Raw genomic sequence first — 5,422 nt, forward strand, 5'->3', positions numbered from 1 at the left:
AAGGGCGAGAGGAGGAGGGGTGGGGAAGATGGGCTAGGAATGGGCTTAGAATCCCCACCCCCAGCCATCCCAACTTGCCTGCTTTCTGGGGTCTGATGAGACAGACACGGGGGCAGGGACAGGGGGTTTGGGGCCGGATGAGATTGATGTATGTGTGGAGGTCCTGGCTCCTGCCAGAGTGGGGATGAGAGGTAAGGCTGTAACAGAATGGAGGGAAGCCAGCCAGGAGGTGGGACCATTATAGCCACAACATTCGTAATGTAATAGTCATTATCTACTGAGCGCCAGGGGTTGGGCGGGTGAGGAGAGGGGGGCTGGTGTGTGCTGCTCCTGCGTGGTCTAGGAGGGCTCTGTATTGGTCCCGTGTTCGCCCCAGGAGTCCCGCACAGTGGGCAACCTTGTGGGTGATGTCTCCCCTATGGGCTCAGCCTCCACGTGGGAGGGTGAGGTTGGGTCCCAGGCCCAGAACTTCAGTTTTTGACCCCAAGCAGGACGCCCCCACACTCTCACTCCACAAATCCGGTTTTTTCTAGCCCTCCCTCCTATGAAGCGTGTAGACGCTGTGGTGGGCCCCAGCCTTCCTGCGCTGGCCCTGCAACCTCAGGGGGCTTTGGCATCACCTAGAAACTATATTTTTAGCACACTACTCAAGTGTGGCCTTGGACACACTCTGGGAAATGCTGATGAATAAATGTCTTTGAAAAAATAAGACTGACTTGTAATGTTAGCTGATTTCCATGGTGTAAGTACTCCCACCAAGGCCAATTTCAGGCTACTAACAAGACAACAAAATTCCTCAAAGTTGGCTCTCAGAGATGGTACAAGCCCTATTACAGTGCACCGGTGCAAAAAGGTTTATGATTTTGAGTGTTTAAGAAAGATCCTTTCTCTGCTTTCCTCGGCCCTCTATTTAATTTGTAGGGGCCAGGGCAACATGAAAACACAGGGCCCCTTCTTCAAAAATTATTAGCAATTTCAAGACAGTGACAAGTATTAAACCAAGTGGGGGCCCTTCTGGATGAAGGCCCTGTGTGGTTGCACAGGTTGCACACCCATGAACTTGCCTTGGCTCTGATTCTGGCCACCCTCATTCCTTTGCTTGTCATGGCCTCCTCACCAGTTTCCCTGTCTCCCTGATCCCCTATAAAACCATTCTCCACTCAGCTGCCAGGGGTACCTCTTAATATCTAGGCCAGGTGTTGTAGGTTCCCTGCCTGCCTTTTATCCTTAACAGCAGAGAGGCCCTTCTGCCTGGCTTGCTCTCCTATCCCTGACTCCCCAGCTCCATATTCTCACAGCTCCACGCATAGCCCTGTCTCATTCTCATCACCTTAGAGGCCCTCCATTTCCTTGTCGGACGTCTGTTTCTCTCTCCCGGCCCTAAATTCCATGACAGCTGAGGCTATTGTATTCCTGTGCTCAGCACCCCTGTGTGCCTGCACTTAGAGGTGCTCAGTACGTGCTAGCTGAAGAAATGAATTATTTGAGGAAAAGGATAATTTCATCAAATTATCCGTGGACATTTGCTTTCATCAAAACAGCCTGCAGGGAGGACCAGAGCCCTGACCTTGGACCCTACATGATCAAGTCTCTGCAGAACAATGATAATTCAATGGATCTGGTTTGGTGACAATGTTGTCACTTCCCTTCTCTTCCTGCATTTAACCTTAGCCAACCCTTCATGGTTAACACTAAGGTTTGTTTATATTGGCCAGACTCTGAGCTCTTAGCTGTCACATTGGTTATAAATCTAGGTGATGTTCTCATGAGGACGGAGAGGAAGTCACTGAGGCTGCCTCTTCTGAGCGCCTACTGCACACTGCCAGGAAAGATGGGCTTGTGTCAGTGCGGGGAGCCTGCCTTCTCCCTGTCCCTGGCCATGCAGACCCTCCTTGCTACCTCTCAGCTCTCAGAACAGCGGCTGGGCTGTCATGAGCAGAGGACTGGGTGTGCTCTGGGGAGGATGCTCGTGGTGAGCATAGGCTCACAGCCACGGCCCCATCTGTCAGGGCACCAGCCTGCCTTGGCCCACTAGGCTGTCATCCTGGCCACACATTGGCCATAAAGTGACCTTCCGTGGCCAGAGGCTATGTGCTCCCTCTCTCTGGCCTCTAAGCTCACCCTAACACCAGCCAGCACTTACTGAGTAATCAGTGTACTGCTTAGGGCTCTGTGAGGTCTTTTTTCAACAATTATTCACTTTGTTTTATTTTATATTATTTATTGGAGTGCTTTTGGGGGTTTTTTTTCCCATCAGTCCTCTCAATAACCCTAGGAGTGGCTGTTATTATGTCCCCCATTTCACAGATGAGAAGATGGAGTCTCAGAGGTACAGAGTGACTTGGCCAAGGTCACACAGTGGGTGAATCAAACAATCTACCCACTCTGACCCGGGCTGCTGAGCCACAGACCAGCCCTTTATCACCTTCCTCTCCGCATGTGTCATCTGTGGTCTCTTGTAAGACATTGGATTTAGGGCCCACTTGGGTAATCTAGGATATCATCTTAAGGTCTTTCATTTAATTACACCAGCAAAGACCCTTTTCCCAAAGAAGGTCACATTCACAGGTTCTGGGGATTTGGATGTGGGTATATCTTTGGGGGAATCACCCTTCACCCCACTATGGGGGTCAGCACAGTCAGCACACCTGACAAGCGCCTGGCCAGAAACACAAACATGGAGAGAAGAGGGTGTCTCTGATGGCAGTGCTGCATGCAGCAAGCTCGATAAATGTGAACCCAAAGAAAACTCAAGACACAGGGAGGAAAAAAGCCATGGGGAGAGCCTTTCCCTTCAGCCTTGTCTCGGCAGGGGTCAAGCTTGTCCTCCTGGGCCGGGGCAGAGGTGCACTTGCAGCTCCAAGGCCTGTCTCCTGGCTGAGCCCCAGGCAGGGTGGGGCATCTCTGCACCCCGTTCTGGCAGAGCACTACCCAGAAACATATTTTACCCGTAAACGGGCCAATTAAGAAGGCAAATGTTTTCAAACAGGAGGATTTATTGGCATAGAATGTGCCATCCCTCCAAGCGGGAGGAGTGGGTGTGCGTGCGGAGCCATCTGGAGGGGAGTTGTTTATCATATTTATTTAGTTATGAGTTGCTGGTTTGGAACTGGCAGGGCTTCATTAGGTGTGAGCGTGGATCCCCGGGAGGGTGCCCGGAGTCAGGCGGCAGTGGGGATGTACGTGGGCCTGCGTCTGTGCAGACACTACGTCTTTGTGCCTGAGTAGGTGTGTCCACACGCGTACGTGTGTGTTTGCATGCCCGCTTGTGTGTGCACACCTCTTCATCACATTCTTCTTGGTGTGTGTGCATATGTGTCTCTTTGCCCTTGGACATGGGGTATCTTTTTTTGGTGGGATCCAACATTCCCCTGTTAACAGTTGTTCAGCAGCGAGTTGTAATTTTGGAGTTCTCGCAGAAGAAGATGAGCCCATGTCCTTCTACTCCGCCATCTTGGAGGTCCAAGGGCAAAGGGTGCTGCTGCTGCTGCTAAGTCACTTCAGTCGTGTCCGACTCTGTGTGACCCCATAGACGGCAGCCCACCAGGCTCCCCCATCCCTGGGATTCTCCAGGCAAGAACACTGGAGTGGGTTGCCATTTCCTTCTCCAATGCATGAAAGTGAAAAGTGAAAGTGAAGTCGCTCAGTCGTGTCCGACTCTCAGCGACCCCATGGACTGCAGCCTATCAGGCTCCTCCATCCATGGGATTTTCCAGGCAAGAGTACTGGAGTGGGGTGCCATTGAGCCCCAGCAAAATGGTAGTGGGGGGTGAAATCGCATTTAGAGTCAAACCCCATACCCACCAGAGATGCTCAGAGGGCGCAAACAAACTTTGTGTGCAAAAGGACCCAGAGACCCCACAGAGACTGAGCCAGAACTGTGTTTGAGTGTCTCCTGTGGAGGTAAGGTAGTTTGAGCATTCTTTGGTATTGCCTTTCTTTGGGATTGGAATGAAAACTGACCTTTTCCATTCCTGTGGCCACTGCTGAGTTTTCCAAATTTGCTGGCATATTGAGTGCAGCACTTTCACAGCATCATCTTTCAGGATTTGAAAGAGCTCAACTGGAATTCCATCACCTCCACTAGCTTTGTTCGTAGTGATGCTTTCTAAGGCCCACTTGACTTCTCATTCCAGGATGTCTGGCTCTAGATGAGTGATCACACCATCGTGATTATCTGGGTCGTGAAGATCTTTTTTGTACCGTTCTTCTGTGTATTCTTGCCATCTCTTCTTAATATCTTCTGCTTCTGTTAGGTCCATACCATTTCTGTCCTTTATCGAGCCCATCTTTGCATGAAATGTTCCCTTGGTATCTCTAATTTTCTTGAAGAGATCTCTAGTCTTTCCCATTCTGTTGTTTTCCTCTATTTCTTTGCATTGATGGCTGAAGAAGGCTTTCTTATCTCTTCTTGCTATTCTTTGGAACTCTGCATTCAGATGCTTATGTCTTTCCTTTTCTCCTTAGCTTTTCGCTTCTCTTCTTTTCACAGCTATTTGTAAGGCCTCCTCAGACAGCCATTTTGCTTTTTTGCATTTCTTTTCCATGGGATGGTCTTGATCCCTGTCTCCTGTACAATGTCACGAACCTCTGTCCATAGTTCGTCAGGCACTCTATCTATCAGATCTAGTCCCTTAAATCTATTTATCATTTCAACTGTATAATCATAAGGGATTTGATTTAGGTCATACCTGAATGGTCTAGTGGTTTTCCTACTTTCTTCTATTTAAGTCTGAATTTGGCAATAAGGAGTTCATGATCTGAGCCACAGTCAGCTCCTGGTCTTGTTTTTGTTGACTGTATAGAGCTTCTCCATCTTTGGCTGCAAAGAATATAATCAGTCTGATTTTGGTGTTGACCATCTGGTGATGTCCATGTGTAGAGTCTTCTCTTGTGTTGTTGGAAGAGGGTGTTTGCTATGACCAGTGCATATTCTTGGCAAAACTCTATTAGTCTTTGCCCTGCTTCATTCCGTATTCCAAGGCCAAATTTGCCTGTTACTCCAGGTGTTTCTTGACTTCCTACTTTTGCATTCCAGTCCCCTATAATGAAAAGGATATCTTTTTTGGGTGTTAGCTCAGAGGTCTTGTAGGTCTTCATAGAACCGTTCAACTTCAGCTTCTTCAGCGTTACTGGCTGGGGCATAGATTTGGATTACTGTGATATTGAATGGTTTGCCTTGGAAACGAACAGAGATCATTCTGTCATTTTTGAGATTGCATCCAAGTACTGCATTTCGGACTCTTTTGTTGACCATGATGGCTACTCCATTTCTTCTGAGGGATTCCTGCCTGCAGTAGTAGATATAGTGGTCATCTGAGTTAAATTCACCCATTCCAGTCCATTTTAGTTCGCTGATTCCTAGAATGTCGACATTCACTCTTGCCATCTCCTGTTTGACCACTTCCAATTTGCCTTGATT

This window comes from Bison bison, unplaced genomic scaffold (genome assembly GCF_000754665.1).
Source record: "Bison bison bison isolate TAMUID 2011002044 unplaced genomic scaffold, Bison_UMD1.0 scf7180017864352, whole genome shotgun sequence".
Taxonomy (NCBI): Eukaryota; Metazoa; Chordata; class Mammalia; order Artiodactyla; family Bovidae; genus Bison; species Bison bison.